General features: G+C 32.6%; 1 protein-coding gene across 2 annotated transcripts in view; it reads left to right on the forward strand.

Moving 5' to 3' along the window:
* The first annotated feature begins 5315 nt into the window (after positions 1–5315).
* The window catches only part of LOC139504882 (vacuolar protein sorting-associated protein 72 homolog), a 32882-nt gene continuing 16893 nt past the window's right edge, over positions 5316–21304 (forward strand). The window contains exon 1 of one of the 2 annotated variants that reach the window (XM_071294785.1): positions 5316–5409. The gene's annotated coding sequence lies outside the window, so the exon portion shown is untranslated. Of the gene's footprint in view, positions 5476–21304 lie in introns of both variants that reach the window. The other variant, XM_071294780.1, reaches the window with a different exon arrangement.

A 21304-nucleotide genomic window follows, 5' to 3' on the forward strand; every position in this document is an offset into this window, starting at 1 on the left:
CAGTTCTGTCATTTGTTTAGATTCGTAATTCTAATATTTAAATTCGGATGTATAACGATTATTGGTTTCGTCGATCGGAGAAACATGACAATTGTTAGTAATAGACCAAGAAATGCTCAACCTTTTCGGATCATTTCGCTTCATTCCGCTTGTTTTGGTGATGTTCGTGTCATAAATAATTATTTTGTTGAATTTTGTCTGCCGTTCGCATTTCTCTTCTATGTATGTTGTCTGTCTCTCTTTAACTTATTTTTGTATTGTTTCGTTCGAAGTCTTCTCTCATTTTAGTACTGCATATAAATTGTTTTTCTTTTTAACTGTTTCGGTAGTAAAATAACTCGTTCTTAGCGTGTAATCTATTGATAACTATTTGATAGTGTCAGCTAAAATACAATTTCTTGAAGATTATAATGGCACAGCCAGTATATTTCATTATTTATAATACGAAAACGGAATATCGACATTGAAATGGAAAATTTAGATTTATTTTATCAGTATTAAGGGGTATGGGTTAGAAATGGTGTTACCAGGTAAATTCAACTTTCAAACTCTGAAACTATTTAAATGTGTTCGTTACGGTTTCATATTAAAAGAAACGTATATTCATCAGCTTGAACAACAACATTGTCAGCATGCAGAGATTTCAGACCATTCAAAACTATATTGGTCACTGCATACATAGGGTACTCATCAAACCTTGAATTTACGGATTTGTTTTTATGATTGAACATGATGAACGATCAAACTGTTTGGACAAAGATTCCGTTTTTTCTTTGGCTCTCGTTTTGTCTATTCTCTCTCATAATTATCAACGCAGTACATCAACAGCCTAAAGTATATATCCAGTGAACGGGTGTATGATCTTCAATCTTATACATAAATTATGGATTTAAGTATAGTGTGAGAAAGATGATTCATTCTAATTCTGATATTCGCTCCTGTTATCTCTTAAGGGAATTTCCTTGTTAAAGAAGCTAGCCATCTATTATTTCCTCTCCATCCTTTACAACTCTCATTATTCAAATATCGCGATAGGTAAATGAAACAAAATAAGTTATTAACTGTATTTTTGATTCATTGTTTTAGACAATACATAAATATGATATTGAAAGATAGCTGGCGACGTACTAAACAATAGCGATGACAAACAGACAAAACTAGCTAGTCTTTATCTTTATACTATTTATACAAATGTTTACAACTAATATAATTTTATCACATATAAAAAAGAAGACATGTCTTGATATAATGATTGGATACAAATTACAATTATCATCACGTACACAAAGTCCAAGAAAAACATCAATTCTGAGAAATCGTTAATTCAATGCTCAGGACTTTGACTGAATACATACTAAATTTTGTAAACATAATTTTGTTGTGACATTCTGATCACAATTTGACTTCAATAGTGGTAATTTGTAGAAATTTGTATTACCTAACCAGTGTTTTATCATTGTGGTAACGTTAAATCCTTGGATGTAACGATCAAATTAAGGGATGTTTTCGTCTATGACTCTTGGCTGCCTCTGCCTCATTTTTAGACTTATATCTCAAACTTGACATAAGCGGTCATCTCAGTACCAGAATCTATGACAAACGAGATGATTTTAATTTCAAATTATGAATTTCTCCCACCTTAGTAGCAATTTACCAACTTCGCTTTCATACGGGATATACATTTCTCAACTTATTCTGTGTTCAGGAGCATGAAGCTACTACTCAGACTTTGTAAACGATACGAGTGTCTGAGCAGAAATGTGATGAATCAGGGGTATGTTAAAGAACGTCTCGTCTTTTTCTACAAAAAATACTTCGTGTTTTAAAACGTAATTAAAAAAATTAAGAATTTAGAATTGATACTATAAGTTAGAAGAGCATTAGAATTTTAAAAAAAGCTAAAATATTTGTTGGTAATGGGGCTCCTTTTCAAGATATTTTATTTATTTTTTAAAAGTGCAGGAAAAGGCTGACTCAGACTTTTACCTTATCTTTTCATTGGTAATATTTGGGTCTCAAATCAAAAGAAATGAAATCTAAAAATTTCGGTAAATAAATTTTTATGAGCTATTAAAGTCTTATATGGAAAGTAAATGGGTGTTATCGGGTAAAATATTTTACCTTCTATCGAATGAAAAATACAAAGGAGTACAAGAATTTGACACAAATTTCATAACTTCTCCTAAGTACATCCTTAATAACATTTAATAGTATTGTTTTCTTTGTCTTTCTAAATATTTTTTTTACTAATTTTAGTCTTTATTTATAATGTCCATTAGGTGTTGCTCGGTACTTATACATCCCGTTATTGTGTTGTTGTGCTATGGTGAATGTTTGTCTGTATGCCTTTGAGTTTCTTTGTTGACACATTTGTCTCATTTCATAGTGATTAAGATTATAACAAAATGTTGACTGCTGTACCCTTATTTTTGAAAATTTTATCTGTTGTGTGTGTTTTTGTATTCACTCATCGTTGCCAATATAATGGAATTTGATGCGACTGTCATACAAGTGAGAGGTTTAGCAAGCTATAAAAGAAAAGATGCGAGGAAACTTCAAAACGGAAAGTCCCTAATTAAATGGCAAAATCAAAAGCTCAACCACATCAAATGAATGGATAACAACTGTCATATTTCTGACTTGGTATATGTACTTTATTATGTAGAAAAAGGTGGATTGGACCGGGTTTTATAGCTAGCTTAACCTGTAACTTGTACGACAGTAGCATCAAATTCCATTATATTGACAACGATGCGTTATGAAAACAATCAGACATAAGGAATATGACAGTTGTTATCCATTTTTGTTTTGTGTTTGAGCTTTTGATTTAACTATTTGATTAGGGGCTTTCCATTGTGAATTTCCTCTGAGTTCAATATTTTTGTTATTTTACTTTTTGCTTACTTTATTGAATTATGATCGTTATTTACTCGTCTCCTGTTAAACCATTAGGGTCACTGACATCAGAGGTACATTGTGTCATTTCAATGGCTCGTCATAAGACACAATGGTTTCAGCTAGTGAGAGGTTTAGCTAGCTATAAAAACAAGAATTAAACCATGCCGGTACCAAATCAGGAATATGTTGTTTTAAATTCGTTTGATGTGTTTGAACTTTAAACGGTATGTTTACTATTTAACGTTTTAAAAAGTTACCCGCAAGAATCATAATAAACTTCCAAACTTCCACTTTGTTTTTCATTTTTTGACTAAGTGCTGTACCACTATAGGGCACTGAAATTCAAATGTTACAATCAATGGTGCTATCAGATATACTAAGGAATCCGATTGATAATAATTATACTCTAAAGACTTGGTAGCAGTACTCGTCTATTGAGAATATTCAAGCAGTGCATGTACATGGCCTTTCTATTCCTCGAATGATACTCCAAATCCTTATTAAATATAAAAATGCACATGTTAGATGAATGTTCGTGACAAGAACGCTGTTGGCATAGAGAGAAACCACAGACTCTCGTAAAAGGTTATAATATCAGGGCCGTAACTACATTGAGGCAAATGAGGCAAATGCCTCATGTTTTAAATTTAAAAAAAAAAAAAAAAAAACTAAAACAAAAGATTGTCTTCATATCAAATTGTTTTCACTGAAAGTGTCTTGCAAGAAGCAAATTCTCTTCACTCTCTGCCGTCGCCCCTGCATATTTTTCGTAATCCATGTTTCTATTTTACTTTTGGTTTTCAGAGTTGATGGTCTATTGTTTGTACTTCTGTGTCCCGGGTTTGTCTTTTGTTCATTTATTGTCCTACTTAATGACTAGTCTGAGTGTTGATTTTCATTTGTAAACGTGTCACACTGTGAAATATTGCATGTCCACCGATGTCCAGGCATTATGCGAGAAAATATTTTAAGAATATACGATGCTACTGGACACAGAAAAAAGTGGTCGTTTCTGCATGGAGAATTGAACTTGATATCAAAAAATACGAAACTGCCTTCTTGTATATAAAACCATATCCAATTTTTCTTAGTATGGATTGCAAAATTAGGTATTTTTCTGTAGGTGAGATATGCACAGAAGTGATAGATATGTATTATAAATATAGAAAATTGAACATCTTAATCAACAACAAAATTAAAAAAAAATATCTGTATTGTAGCGTTGTCGTTTTTGTATGGATTCGTGTTTGTCGATGTGTTATTTTGGTAGCGTAAATTACGTGAAATCCATATTCAAATGGCACAAAGAAAACAAACCACAACACAAAGTTTTAATTGAAATCACTATGTAATCTGTTAAATGTATATCAGTTTGACATAATAAAACAGTTGAACAATCATCCTAATTCACTAACACAATATTACTCTCAACACTTCTAACTAACAATCTCAAATCTCTCTATTCTCTTTCTATTACACTCTGATCTCTCTCGCATCCCCTTATATACATATTTACAGGCGGTATCCCGACGGTTCCAAAGATAGGGTACCGGGCGGTTCTGTAGATACCGGGCGGTACCTCAACAGTTCTTAAGATTGGCTACCGGGCGGTACCCTGACAGTTTTAAAGATGGGGTTACCGGACGGTACCCCGACGGTTCCAAAGATGGGGTACCGGGCGGTTCTTAAGATACCGGGTGGTGAATTTAAATGAATTATAAATACCGTTCAGATAAATAAAATACTGGGCATTGCGCTATACTGAGAAATGTAATTTAACCCTTATGTATTTAAAATAAAGACATCTTACATAATAATAATTATACTGTCAAACTAAAATCGCTACAGTATCATATATCCAAGCGCCTGTGCATAAAACTAGATAGCTGACATGGTTTAAATTAAAGTAAGACCACCAATTTCCCGGTATCAAATCATTTGTTGAAAAAAACATCAATGTATTGCCATATGACCTTTTTCACAATATCTAAAAATTCCCGAAATAACACGGTTTACCGTTTAGTTTTAGTCAACTCAAGACTCCTGAAATCTTAGAGTTTAACACAGACCTTTAGATTCTATATCTGCACATTATACTGTAATCTGCAAATAAAAGTCTGGGTTAACAGGGGGTCAAGTAGTATGTAATGTCATTATGTTTTACATTGTTATAAATTGTTAAGTCAAATCGGTGTACCTGAATAAGCTTATCGCCACCGTCAAACATTTTAAATGTTTAATGACAATTAATAGAATTAAAATTAACTACGCACTTGTCGCAAATGCGCAATAATTCATTACATATGCATTTATTTTATATAAGAAATATTAGGGCATATACATTTTTAAAAGGTGGGATGAGTCTCCGAGAACTTCATTTTTGTAAATGTGAAAATCTACGTAATTTCGGGTTTGTGCCGTGATTGGCTTTAATATTTCAGCGAAAGCCTCGTTTCCTGTTGAAAAAGAATTCGATAAAACAAAAAAGAACTGATTCTAACATTACATTCGGTATATATTTATGCAAATCCTATCAGAGTTGGTAAACATATTTTGTAACAGACCTCTTCAAAACATGTAAGTTCTGTGCAGGGTTCTTCAATAGCCTGCACAATCTACACACAAATTCGCGTTTTTGAAAATACAGCAAAATTTTCAGATTTTACACAGGCACTTGTTTCTGCCAATGTGGGGTTAACTAATCACACCCGTACGGTCGATTTTTCGTAAAACAGGCAAATTCGTTTGGAATGAGGAAAATATTTATAGAATAAGCAAAAAAACACTGGCTATCAACCAATCAAAATTTAGCATCTATATAAGGTGTAATTGTAATGATATATACCTGTAAGATACTTGTAATATCGTTTGTGGGGCTCATACGTAAGGATGCTATTCTTTTATTATGTTTTTTGGTCAGTGCCTTCGTTCGTTCGTCCGTCCATTCGTCCGTCCGTCCGTTCGTCCCACTTCACGTTAAAGTTTTTGGTCGAGGTAGTTTTTTTATGAAGTTGAAGTCCAATCAACTTGAAACTTAGTACAAATGTTCCCTATGATATGATCTTTCTAATTTTAATGCCAAATTAGAGGTTTTCCCCCATTTTCACGGTCCACTGAACATAGAAAATGATAATGCAGATGGGGCATCCGTGTACTGGGGACACATTCTTGTTTAGCATATGTACAGATGTATATGCATGGCAAAATTGTGCCGCTCTTTAGGTGTGCTTTTTTTAATTGTTTAAAAATATACAATTGGCAAATGGAGATAAAAAAAAAAGACTCTGTAGTGATACTATTTGACTTATTTTGGTTCTTTACATTTAGCTAATGTCGTAATGATACAATTGTACAACTTGTTATGATTTTATATCTATAAAAGTATGTACACTTTTGGTATTTAGCTGTACTTTGCCTCCCAATGACCTTAGATCTACTCAGAATCACCTTTGACCTCAAGCAACAATCATCTTTATTGTGGCGTAGAATATAGATATACAATGTAGGAAGATGTGGTGTGAGTGCCAATGAGACAACTCTCCATCCAAATAACAATTTATAAAAGTAAACCGTTATAGGTCAATGTACGGCCTTCAACACGGAGCCTTGGCTCATACCCAACAACAAGCTATAAAGAGCCCCAACATTACTAGTGTAAAACAATGTTTTGAATTTAGATGTCAAAGTTTACCGGAACCTGTGTGATTTTACGTAATGGCAGACAAATTGCATATGTCAACTCAAGTGTCAATGCATCTATTTTTACAACGCATTTTGATTGGTTCCTTTATAAAAAGGAAGCTAATGGTTGTAATGCAATAGGGGTACCTTCATGTGGAATAATAGTAAAAATTCTTGCCAAATGACGTTAACATTAATTTTTGGTTCATGACGATAAAATGTACATTTTCCTTTACATGTAGATGATGAAAATAAGTTGACTGAATATGACGAATCATGTTAAATTTTTTTCAAAAAATATAACAGTAAAGATAATCATTTGACACCTCTGAGGAATCATAAGAAGTATGTTTTGATGAATCATAGTAATATTTTAACTAATTTGATGCTATAAATGTATATATCTGATGCAGAGAATGACCGTTTGACGCCTAACTGTAAAAGTCTCTGAGGCCTAGTGGTCTACATGTAAGTTATGAAACTACTGGATCACTAGACTGTTAACACAATGATGTGAGCTCAAATCCTGCATATGGCAGATGCATTTGACTTCAATCTTAATTGACTAGGATTGTCAGTTTTCCTTTCAAAGGTCATTCTAAGGTTCTCTCCATGCAAACTGCCTTCCTCTACCAAAAAAAAATTATGGCCATTAAATAGCACAATACTGAATAGTACTGAAAGTAGTGTTAAACACCTATCAATCAGTTGAAGGGAATATTTTCAACTATACTAACTACATTAATATATTTTTAATGTACTATTTGGCTTCCTCTACCAATAAAAACTGACAGCCAGGAAATAGCACATTAGTGCTGAAAGTGGCATTAAACACCAATCGATTAAGTCATGTAAGTGGAATATTTTCAACTAGTATTAACTTTTACTGTGAACCAAATGTATAATTCTTCTTAGAAGGAATAAGAATTCAAACATTGTCAAAAAAGAATAGTTTTTGGAAAATGACGCAGTCATTGTTCCATTACTGGCGACCTGAACTTCATTACATTTCTCTGCCTACCGCGCTTGGTTTCGTATTTACTATTTTTCATACAAACTGGAATCTGCTTGTGTTATCATTATGCATGATCATTGTGTAGTAATCAGCCAGGAACCAGTTTACAAACTAACTGGTTTCTGCTTGTATTTCACTACACTCGAACAAAGTGTTGTAGTTTGACAGGAACCAGTTTAGAATTTGTAAACTACAAAACGTAATCGGTTATTGATCATACCGTTTTGGTGTTTCATACCGACTTATATGGTTTGAATAAGCTTAAGCCCCTTCAAACATTAATGTGATAGGTATATTAAAGACTGTTTTACAAAAGGATGGAACTGTTTTGCTTTCAAAGTCGTACTATAGTGATATCTGTTATGTAAGGATTTCCACTCTCACCGGTTAATTTCTTCTTTTACACGTGCTTTTGAAACTTCCTGTTTAAACATCGCAAGTTTTAAAATTGTTTTTTGAGTGAATTAAACTTATTGAAACAATCATGAAGCGTTCCAGAATCATTTTCAAGCAGTTTCTTTTTCTCTTTGATGATGGAAAATATGTTTTCTCAAGAAAATACCGCAAACGATCACAGAGGAATTGAAACGTACAAGTCAAGTCGGCACCTGAATAAATTGGCATCTAGTCAAATCGGCACCTATTTGACGTCAATTCGGCATCCAATAATATTTGTTATAATATTTTCTATTCATTTAATTAATAACAGGTACCAAGTACATAGTGAATTTCACTGTGAAATCCACCGTCACTCACTGAATATGTTGTTGTGTATTTAGGTAAACAACGAGACCAAAGTGAATATGTTGTTGTGTATAAGGGTACAGTAAACAACGAAGCCTTTACCCAAGCTATTGTTTTAACAATTAGACAATAATTAAAATAAAATGGAAAACTATGAGTCCCTTTCAATAAATCAAACTTTCATGCCAAATAATTAGCAAATTTTAGGTGTTTTTTTTCAGTAAAGTTTAAACAGCATTAAACAAACAATCCTGTAAAATGCTCAACTGGTTAAAATAATGCATAAAAATATCCAATATCTCATGTATTAGTCCAAATAATAATGACGTCTGGCAAGGCTATTTTATTTTTTTTCTGGGACGCCTTCCTTAGACGTTCGTAGGAAGGCTTCGTAAGAAGGCGTCCCAGAAAAAAATTAACATAGCCTTGCGGTCATAAGAAGGTGTCCCAGAATAAAATTTAAAAAAGCCTTGCCAGACGTAATAATTATTTGGACTACCGTAACGGTTACTCATATATATATCAGACATGGGGTAATTGAAATATGTAATTGTAATTGACTGTAATTAATAACAATTTATCATGTAATTGAATGTAATGTGTAATTGAGCATTTTTTCAATTACATGTAATTGAATGTAATTAATTACATAGCCAAAATTGCCTGTAATTGACAATTACTTTTCAATTACAAGTCAATTACATTTGAAATTTTGGATCAAAAGATTAAATCTTGTGTTTTCTCAAAAAATTATTAAAAGCAATAATCTTAACAAATGTTGTAAGCTGACAAAGAAAAGCCTTCACAGTATACTTTCTGTATTAATACAACCATGGTAGATTCTTCATTTTGTATTGAATGATAAAAAAAATGTAGACACATGTATGCCATAATTTTAAAAGAAACCACTAGGAAGTCACTGTCTTGACCTTAATTAGTAGATTTAGATAGATATTTTAAGACATTGATTTAACATAATTAACTTTATTCAAGGACTTAAATAACCAATAAATATAACCTCTGGCTATTTGTTTTATTACAAACTATATAATGACTGTTTTTATAACAGTTATGTTAAACAGATATAAGGCTAATTAGAGAGAGATAAATATACCCCTAGGGCCTATAGGTACATGTTTAAATTCTTGAAGGGATAATGCATATGACAAAATCTCACTTGCAAAATTTGTTCACTATATATATGAATGTTGAAAGAAAACATTTTATCAGATTTAAAAATGAGCTCCAAGAGTGTACATACTCTTAACACCACATTTCATAGAAATAGAGATATATATTTAGATAAAAACAATATTACTTAGTAAAATATGTTACTTATTGTTATAATTTGTGTGTATATGTTATATATTTTTTTTCCAATAAAATACTTTAATGTTCGGAGCACAATGATGACAAAATTTTGGCCACATATACCTCTTCCACCAACATGAGAATGAAGGTTGAGGCCTGCATCCCAATATTTTTTATTATGAATAAATTGTTTTTAAATTATTGGTTAAATATAGCTTTTTTAACTCACTAGACATCCGTTAATAAATAAAGCACAAAACCCAGCTTCTTTCTATGCATATATGTTCATCACTCTTTAACAGCTATTAATTATTAATATTATATACTAATCATATTACTGTATTAGTAAAAAGTTAAGTCATATTGCGATTATCGTTTTAAAATTGTCTTCCAAACCCTTCAGTCTGAGTGCTCATTTAAACAAAAAAAAAAAAAAAAAAAAAAAAAAAAAAGAGTGTACTGGAACATTTTACTGTTCCTGATGACTTCCAAAATGGAAATACTTTCAAAGGAAAATGTATGCATTGTGGCACCCTCATTAGTGGAAGTTATAAAGTTACATCCAACTTTGTTACACATATGAAGGTAATACTATATAAGAATTTTAAAAATTAATAAATTCATAATGCTTCTTTTTCATTTCTAATCAGATTTCATTTATCTTATATCCTCTAATAGCTTACATTTAAATTTGGAAAATATTTTGTTTATTAAATTAATTAGTTGTGATTAAAACTAAAGTTTATTTTTGTTTTAAGAAGTCAGATTTCTAAATCACTTATTTAAGATAAATAATTTGAATAAGCTGGGATAAAAATGAAAATCATTTCAAAAAATAAAAAATAGTGCTCTTTTTTTGTATCATTTACAATCAAATAAATTTAAATAAATGTAAAATTTCAATAGGTAAATTAAAACAATTTAATATTTTCAAGATATTAAATAAGGCCTTTTGGCCTTTTGTAATTTTCAGAGAAAACACAGAGATTTGTACATTCTGCATTCTGAGAATAAAGAAATTCAACCAACATTGACACAATGCATAAAAAAAAGTCCTTGTCCAAGGTGAAAAAACTGTAACTGCTAGCTTGCCAATTCCTGTAACACTTGGATTAAAACACCAGTTAAAACTTATATCAGTTGACTATAATTGTAAAATGATAAAATCATTGAAATCTTCTGTTGAAGAAAGATTGTTTCAGTTTGTAGAGGATGAAGGATATATTCTTGCTAGCTTTTTAGACCCAAGATTTAAGACCAGATGACCCCATGTCTATTATATATCATTAAAAATAAGCCAAAAAAGTCATTTAGTTGAGAAAAATGAATATATACAAAATGTACATGAACACCCAAAAATGTGAAAGTTAGTATTAAACTCTTTTTGCTTAAATACTGAAAAAAATTCTGGCAACCCCTTTCTTATTTTTACTCTTTTTGCTTAAAATACTGTTAAAATATATATTTAACATGGATGACGAATTGACTATATCCAGTGTCGATTTAACCAGGTGCTTATTTGTCCAGGTGCCAATTTAACCAGGTGCCGGTTGACTAGAATTCTTTGACAAATGTTTGAAATTACCTGAGTTTCATTAGACCTTTGATAACAGTAACACAAAGATTATTTACTTAATATTTTGTGGGAGAAGGGGGTTCAGACTATGTGGTATCAGGTCTGTTCGCGCCCAATACATTTTCACACCCTACACGTTCGCACCTCGCACGTTCACACCCAAGGTCCGTTCGCACTCTACTCATTCGCGCCCAATTTTAATTCAAATTCATGTTAAATAATTGGAAAATCATGATTGTTGTTTTAAATTGCAATAACAATACGCTATCCAAAACATGATTAAGATTTATTCAACACAAACACTCCCCAAGGGTGACTGGGGAATAGAAATATGGTCACTTGGTCTTCTCCCGACCGGCAGTAAATCGCTTGCTGAAGTGGGGCGTCCGTTTGGCTGTGCAGGATGTATCAAGTTCGCAGTCACGTACGGTCAGAAGGGGGACATTAAATCTGATGCCTCCTGTAAAGAGAGTGCCACGCTCTTTGCACGTTAAGAACCCTTGCAACAACTCTTTAAGGGGTCCGTAGGTGGCCTGTTGCAAGGCCAAATTTCTGTTCCTATCCAATATACCCTCTTTTTCCGGTGGCATTCCAAATTTCTCCGACCATCATCCCAGATGGCCTCTATTGTATCAACCTACCTATTGTATTTATTGTGAACTTGTTCTCGTCCTGAATATGCATGAAATATTTGCCACTGGACGTTAAGCAACCAACAATCAATCAATCAATCAACACAAACAAAAATGCTGTCTCACTTTATTTTAAGACAATGACAACAATTATACTTATAAGAAAACACTTGCTTACAGAGTTATTAAACACAAAACCAATTAAGATTGGGTGCGAACATGTAGGGTGTGAAAGTGAAAGAGGGCGAACGTGAGTTGGGCGCGAACGGACCCGGATTCAGACTATGTACCATTGAGAAATATACAAGCCTTTCTACGGTATTCATTTGTACAATTCAGGTAGTCTTGACCTATTCATTTGTCTTAAAAAAAACAGCCAGTTGTCACCTTCACTTCACACACACACATATACGAATATCAATTATTTGCTAATACGAGACATGTTGCATTGTTAAACTAATTACAGTATGTGAAAATCAAGACTTGCATAAAAACTATCCCAATATTAGAGACAGTGGCGTCATTTTTCTTCAGAGCTTTCAGCTCTTTGATTATTGCTAATCACAGCACCCAAAGCTGAGCTGAATAATTACATTAGATTAATGATTATTTAAAACAATTGAAAATATTTTTTTTTTTTATATAAAAAAAAAAGCTTAAGTAAAGCATTACAAATAAACCAAATAAAATACAAAAAATGAAATAAGACCAGCAATAAGATCCAGCAAGAATAATATATAAGGTACAGTCACCCAGGAATAAAGGCAAGACCTGTTGAACATTTAATAATATATAAGGTACAGTCACTCAGGAATAAAGGCAAGAACTGTTGAACATTTAATAATATATAAGGTACTGGAATGAAGAAGGATGATTCAATTTTATTTTTTTCTAGTATTGAATTACCCTCTCAAGATATGTCTGCATACTTCAATATACAGTACTTCTGATTTAAAAATTTATATGTTTGAGTTGTTGGCAATATCAAAGTTAAGAGGGTCTTGGTAGCATGATAGGTAGGGTGCTTTGGTCAAGATGGGTAGGGTGCTTTGGTCAAGATGGGTAGGGTGCTTTGGTCAAGATAGGTAGGGTGCTTTGGTCAAGATAGGTAGGGTGCTTTGGTCATGATTTTCTGTATTCTCTATTATTTAATACAAATTTTCACTATTCTGTAAATCTAAATACCCATGCCATATGTCACCGAGGGCCAGTGTGGCTTAATTGTAATTATCAAATGACATGTGTCTGCCTAATTAACCAGATTTACAATTACTATGTAAAGAGATACTCAAAGACATTTGTGACATATACAAATGTTTCTAATTAGCTGTATGGGATTTAAATAAATTACAATTTAATTAGAAAACTGAGAATAAACTTAATTCCTCAATAAAGCCAACTTTTGACAATAAACATATAATTCTAAAATTATCTAACATATAAAAAAAAATAGATATGAAATACTGTAAAAAAAATAAAAATTATGTTTAATACACCGGGAGGGAAAATGCACCTATGACACATATTCTCTTTTTTTCATCAAATAAAGATATATAAACCCTAGTATGCAATAACTACTTTGTTTTGTTTAATAGGATAAATGATGTACAGTGCAGGCTGAGTGCAAATGAAACTTAAATTGAACATACTTTCAATTTTGTAGAAGAAATCAAGACTTTAGCTTGGTCTAGAGTTGTCTCCAAGTTTTCAAAACTGGCAACAAAGTATAGCAGGTCATGATTTTTTTGGCTCCAAATATTTGGAGCCAGTGCAGCCCCTGATACTGACTACATCAATATTAAAACATTTATTTATAATCTACATTTATGATGAAGTCAATGATATATTAACTTACACATATATATACTTGACAACAAAAAACGATCTCAACATAACCTATTTTCTTGAACAAATGATAATTTTCTTCTCTCAGTATTATGAAATATTAAAAATCTCTTTAATCATGTTAATACACATATATACATGTAACGAAATCACAATAACATATTCAATGCATGATAAATATTGATTTGATATTATTAACATGAATAATAGTTTAATATCAAGTCTTGATGCTAAAAATAAAAAAATAAAAATCACCCAAAATCTCTTTTAAATATTATATGGTGTAATTCAGCTAAAGCTATTATTGATAATTAAAGATAGTAATTTTGAGATAGATTTATCTAACAAAATTAAAGTACAATTTTTGCTACTGAACATGGCTTTGTGTGTCTTGTCAGCAAGAAGTAACCAAAATGGTGGAGACAGATCTTGAGAAGGACTTTCAACACAGGGAAAAAATTATAATTGAGTTGTCTTTCTTGGAACAATATTCTTGTATTTGAAGGTGCTCCTATAGGTCTTGTATTACAACTCCAGTTTCCAGTGCATGTCAAAACATGGAGGGAAACAAAATAGTGCATTTTTTTCTGAACTCAATTTATTCTGTTTGATTATAGGTTTATGCTGAATTGAAACATATATAGACTTTAAAAAAATATTGCATCTTTTGGGGGATATCAATTCAGAAAAGTGGAAGGATATCATGTTTACTGGAAGTGGTGCGGCCTTGTAAAAACAGCAAACAGAAAGTAGAAAAAAAATATTTTGACTTCAGGATTGCATAACTTTTTTATTCTACGTGGCATGACCCACTTTTTTTTCGATTAAATCACAATTTCACATTAGTACATACATGAAATGAATATGAATATTTTTTTCTATGTAGCATTTTTTATTTTTTATTTTCAAAGATCAGCTGTTTTGCATGTAAGCCTATGGAGCAGTCAATAACAAGACTGCAACCTATATTGTGGAGTGGGTTTTGCTCAATGATTTGAGAAGCATGGCTGCTACAAGAGAGAATCACTTGTATGACAGTTGTTTATTATTCTTTTTAAGAGTGAAGGAGCATGGCTGCTACAAGAGAGAATCACTTGTATAACAGTTGTTTATTATTCTTTTTAAGAGTGAAGGAGCATGGCTGCTACAAGAGAGAATCACTTGTATAACAGTTGTTTATTATTCTTTTTAAGAGTGAAGGAGCATGGCTGCTACAAGAGAGAATCACTTGTATGACAGTTGTTTATTATTCTTTTTAAGAGTGAAGAAGCATGGCTGCTACAAGAGAGAATCACTTGTATAACAGTTGTTTATTATTCTTTTTAAGAGTGAAGGAGCATGGCTGCTACAAGAGAGAATCACTTGTATGACAGTTGTTTATTATTCTTTTTAAGAGTGAAGAAGCATGGCTGCTACAAGAGAGAATCACTTGTATGACAGTTGTTTATTATTCTTTTTAAGAGTGAAGGAGCATGGCTGCTACAAGAGAGAATCACTTGTAAAACAGTTGTTTATTATTCTTTTTAAGAGTGAAGGAGCATGGCTGCTACAAGAGAGAATCACTTGTATAACAGTTGTTTATTATTCTTTTTAAGAGTTAAGGAGCATGGCTGCTACAAGAGAGAATCACTTGTATGACAGTTGTTTATTATTCTTTTTAAGAGTGAAGAAGCATGGCTGCTACAAGAGAGAATCACTTGTTTGACAGTTGTTTATTATTCTTTTTAAGAGTGAAGAAGCATGGCTGCTACAAGAGAGAATCACTTGTTTGACAGTTGTTTATTATTCTTTTTAAGAGTGAAGGAGCATGGCTGCTACAAGAGAGAATCACTTGTATAACAGTTGTTTATTATTCTTTTTAAGAGTGAAGGAGCATGGCTGCTACAAGAGAGAATCACTTGTATAACAGTTGTTTATTATTCTTTTTAAGAGTGAAGGAGCATGGCTGCTACAAGAGAGAATCACTTGTATGACAGTTGTTTATTATTCTTTTTAAGAGTGAAGGAGCATGGCTGCTACAAGAGAGAATCACTTGTATGACAGTTGTTTATTATTCTTTTTAAGAGTAAAGGAGCATGGCTGCTACAAGAGAGAATCACTTGTATGACAGTTGTTTATTATTCTTTTTAAGAGTACAGGAGCATGGCTGCTACAAGAGAGAATCACTTGTATGACAGTTGTTTATTATTCTTTTTAAGAGTAAAGGAGCATGGCTGCTACAAGAGAGAATCACTTGTATGATAGTTGTTTATTATTCTTTTTAAGAGTGAAGGAGCATGGCTGCTACAAGAGAGAATCACTTGTATGATAGTTGTTTATTATTCTTTTTAAGAGTAAAGGAGCATGGCTGCTACAAGAGAGAATCACTTGTATGACAGTTGTTTATTATTCTTTTTAAGAGTAAAGGAGCATGGCTGCTACAAGAGAGAATCACTTGTATGATAGTTGTTTATTATTCTTTTTAAGAGTAAAGGAGCATGGCTGCTACAAGAGAGAATCACTTGTATGACAGTTGTTTATTATTCTTTTTAAGAGTGAAGGAGCATGGCTGCTACAAGAGAGAATCACTTGTATGACAGTTGTTTATTATTCTTTTTAAGAGTGAAGGAGCATGGCTGCTACAAGAGAGAATCACTTGTATGATAGTTGTTTATTATTCTTTTTAAGAGTGAAGGAGCATGGCTGCTACAAGAGAGAATCACTTGTATGACAGTTGTTTATTATTCTTTTTAAGAGTGAAGGAGCATGGCTGCTACAAGAGAGAATCACTTGTATGACAGTTGTTTATTATTCTTTTTAAGAGTGAAGGAGCATGGCTGCTACAAGAGAGAATCACTTGTTTGACAGTTGTTTATTATTCTTTTTAAGAGTGAAGGAGCATGGGTGCTACAAGAGAGAATCACTTGTATGACAGTTGTTTATTATTCTTTTTAAGAGTGAAGGAGCATGGCTGCTACAAGAGAGAATCACTTGTTTGACAGTTGTTTATTATTCTTTTTAAGAGTGAAGAAGCATGGCTGCTACAAGAGAGAATCACTTGTATAACAGTTGTTTATTATTCTTTTTAAGAGTGAAGAAGCATGGCTGCTACAAGAGAGAATCACTTGTATGACAGTTGTTTATTATTCTTTTTAAGAGTGAAGAAGCATGGCTGCTACAAGAGAGAATCACTTGTATGACAGTTGTTTATTATTCTTTTTAAGAGTGAAGGAGCATGGCTGCTACAAGAGAGAATCACTTGTTTGACAGTTGTTTATTATTCTTTTTAAGAGTGAAGAAGCATGGCTGCTACAAGAGAGAATCACTTGTATGACAGTTGTTTATTATTCTTTTTAAGAGTGAAGGAGCATGGCTGCTACAAGAGAGAATCACTTGTTTGACAGTTGTTTATTATTCTTTTTAAGAGTGAAGGAGCATGGCTGCTACAAGAGAGAATCACTTGTTTGACAGTTGTTTATTATTCTTTTTAAGAGTGAAGAAGCATGGCTGCTACAAGAGAGAATCACTTGTATGACAGTTGTTTATTATTCTTTTTAAGAGTGAAGGAGCATGGCTGTCACAAGAGAGAATCACTTGTATGACAGTTGTTTATTATTCTTTTTAAGAGTGAAGGAGCATGGCTGCTACAAGAGAGAATCACTTGTATGATAGTTGTTTATTATTCTTTTTAAGAGTGAAGGAGCATGGCTGCTACAAGAGAGAATCACTTGTATGACAGTTGTTTATTATTCTTTTTAAGAGTACAGAAGCATGGCTGCTACAAGAGAGAATCACTTGTATAACAGTTGTTTATTATTCTTTTTAAGAGTGAAGGAGCATGGCTGCTACAAGAGAGAATCACTTGTATGATAGTTGTTTATTATTCTTTTTAAGAGTGAAGGAGCATGGCTGCTACAAGAGAGAATCACTTGTATGATAGTTGTTTATTATTCTTTTTAAGAGTGAAGAAGCATGGCTGCTACAAGAGAGAATCACTTGTATGATAGTTGTTTATTAATCTTTTTAAGAGTGAAGGAGCATGGCTGCTACAAGAGAGAATCACTTGTATGACAGTTGTTTATTATTCTTTTTAAGAGTGAAGGAGCATGGCTGTCACAAGAGAGAATCACTTGTTTGACAGTTGTTTATTATTCTTTTTAAGAGTGAAGAAGCATGGCTGCTACAAGAGAGAATCACTTGTATAACAGTTGTTTATTATTCTTTTTAAGAGTGAAGAAGCATGGCTGCTACAAGAGAGAATCACTTGTTTGACAGTTGTTTATTATTCTTTTTAAGAGTGAAGGAGCATGGCTGCTACAAGAGAGAATCACTTGTTTGACAGTTGTTTATTATTCTTTTTAAGAGTGAAGAAGCATGGCTGCTACAAGAGAGAATCACTTGTATGATAGTTGTTTATTATTCTTTTTAAGAGTGAAGGAGCATGGCTGCTACAAGAGAGAATCACTTGTATGATAGTTGTTTATTATTCTTTTTAAGAGTGAAGAAGCATGGCTGCTACAAGAGAGAATCACTTGTATAACAGTTGTTTATTATTCTTTTTAAGAGTGAAGAAGCATGGCTGCTACAAGAGAGAATCACTTGTATAACAGTTGTTTATTATTCTTTTTAAGAGTGAAGAAGCATGGCTGCTACAAGAGAGAATCACTTGTATGACAGTTGTTTATTATTCTTTTTAAGAGTGAAGGAGCATGGCTGCTACAAGAGAGAATCACTTGTATGATAGTTGTTTATTATTCTTTTTAAGAGTGAAGGAGCATGGCTGCTACAAGAGAGAATCACTTGTATGACAGTTGTTTATTATTCTTTTTAAGAGTGAAGGAGCATGGCTGCTACAAGAGAGAATCACTTGTATGATAGTTGTTTATTATTCTTTTTAAGAGTGAAGGAGCATGGCTGCTACAAGAGATAATCACTTGTATGATAGTTGTTTATTATTCTTTTTAAGAGTGAAGGAGCATGGCTGCTACAAGAGAGAATCACTTGTTTGACAGTTGTTTATTATTCTTTTTAAGAGTGAAGGAGCATGGCTGCTACAAGAGAGAATCACTTGTATGACAGTTGTTTATTATTCTTTTTAAGAGTGAAGAAGCATGGCTGCTACAAGAGAGAATCACTTGTTTGACAGTTGTTTATTATTCTTTTTAAGAGTGAAGAAGCATGGCTGCTACAAGAGAGAATCACTTGTTTGACAGTTGTTTATTATTCTTTTTAAGAGTGAAGAAGCATGGCTGCTACAAGAGAGAATCACTTGTATGACAGTTGTTTATTATTCTTTTTAAGAGTGAAGAAGCATGGCTGCTACAAGAGAGAATCACTTGTATGATAGTTGTTTATTATTCTTTTTAAGAGTGAAGGAGCATGGCTGCTACAAGAGATAATCACTTGTATGATAGTTGTTTATTATTCTTTTTAAGAGTGAAGGAGCATGGCTGCTACAAGAGAGAATCACATGTTTGACAGTTGTTTATTATTCTTTTTAAGAGTGAAGAAGCATGGCTGCTACAAGAGAGAATCACTTGTTTGACAGTTGTTTATTATTCTTTTTAAGAGTGAAGAAGCATGGCTGCTACAAGAGAGAATCACTTGTATGACAGTTGTTTATTATTCTTTTTAAGAGTGAAGAAGCATGGCTGCTACAAGAGAGAATCACTTGTTTGACATTTGTTTATTATTCTTTTTAAGAGTGAAGAAGCATGGCTGCTACAAGAGAGAATCACTTGTATGATAGTTGTTTATTATTCTTTTTAAGAGTGAAGAAGCATGGCTGCTACAAGAGAGAATCACTTGTTTGACATTTGTTTATTATTCTTTTTAAGAGTGAAGAAGCATGGCTGCTACAAGAGAGAATCACTTGTATGATAGTTGTTTATTATTCTTTTTAAGAGTGAAGAAGCATGGCTGCTACAAGAGAGAATCACTTGTATGATAGTTGTTTATTATTCTTTTTAAGAGTGAAGGAGCATGGCTGCTACAAGAGAGAATCACTTGTATGATAGTTGTTTATTATTCTTTTTAAGAGTGAAGAAGCATGGCTGCTACAAGAGAGAATCACTTGTTTGACATTTGTTTATTATTCTTTTTAAGAGTGAAGGAGCATGGCTGCTACAAGAGAGAATCACTTGTATGATAGTTGTTTATTATTCTTTTTAAGAGTAAAGGAGCATGGCTGCTACAAGAGAGAATCACTTGTATAACAGTTGTTTATTATTCTTTTTAAGAGTGAAGAAGCATGGCTGCTACAAGAGAGAATCACTTGTTTGACAGTTGTTTATTATTCTTTTTAAGAGTGAAGAAGCATGGCTGCTACAAGAGAGAATCACTTGTATGACAGTTGTTTATTATTCTTTTTAAGAGTGAAGGAGCATGGCTGTCACAAGAGAGAATCACTTGTATGACAGTTGTTTATTATTCTTTTTAAGAGTGAAGGAGCATGGCTGCTACAAGAGAGAATCACTTGTATAACAGTTGTTTATTATTCTTTTTAAGAGTGAAGGAGCATGGCTGCTACAAGAGAGAATCACTTGTATAACAGTTGTTTATTATTCTTTTTAAGAGTGAAGAAGCATGGCTGCTACAAGAGAGAATCACTTGTTTGACAGTTGTTTATTATTCTTTTTAAGAGTGAAGAAGCATGGCTGCTACAAGAGAGAATCACTTGTATGACAGTTGTTTATTATTCTTTTTAAGAGTGAAGGAGCATGGCTGCTACAAGAGAGAATCACTTGTATGACAGTTGTTTATTATTCTTTTTAAGAGTGAAGAAGCATGGCTGCTACAAGAGAGAATCACTTGTATGACAGTTGTTTATTATTCTTTTTAAGAGTGAAGGAGCATGGCTGCTACAAGAGAGAATCACTTGTATGACAGTTGTTTATTATTCTTTTTAAGAGTGAAGAAGCATGGCTGCTACAAGAGAGAATCACTTGTATGATAGTTGTTTATTATTCTTTTTAAGAGTGAAGGAGCATGGCTGCTACAAGAGATAATCACTTGTATGATAGTTGTTTATTATTCTTTTTAAGAGTGAAGGAGCATGGCTGCTACAAGAGAGAATCACTTGTTTGACAGTTGTTTATTATTCTTTTTAAGAGTGAAGAAGCATGGCTGCTACAAGAGAGAATCACTTGTTTGACAGTTGTTTATTATTCTTTTTAAGAGTGAAGAAGCATGGCTGCTACAAGAGAGAATCACTTGTATGACAGTTGTTTATTATTCTTTTTAAGAGTGAAGAAGCATGGCTGCTACAAGAGAGAATCACTTGTATGACAGTTGTTTATTATTCTTTTTAAGAGTGAAGAAGCATGGCTGCTACAAGAGAGAATCACTTGTATGACAGTTGTTTATTATTCTTTTTAAGAGTGAAGAAGCATGGCTGCTACAAGAGAGAATCACTTGTTTGACATTTGTTTATTATTCTTTTTAAGAGTGAAGAAGCATGGCTGCTACAAGAGAGAATCACTTGTATGATAGTTGTTTATTATTCTTTTTAAGAGTGAAGAAGCATGGCTGCTACAAGAGAGAATCACTTGTATGATAGTTGTTTATTATTCTTTTTAAGAGTGAAGAAGCATGGCTGCTACAAAAGAGAATCACTTGTTTGAC

Source organism: Mytilus edulis, chromosome 1, assembly GCF_963676685.1.
Source record: "Mytilus edulis chromosome 1, xbMytEdul2.2, whole genome shotgun sequence".
Taxonomy (NCBI): Eukaryota; Metazoa; Mollusca; class Bivalvia; order Mytilida; family Mytilidae; genus Mytilus; species Mytilus edulis.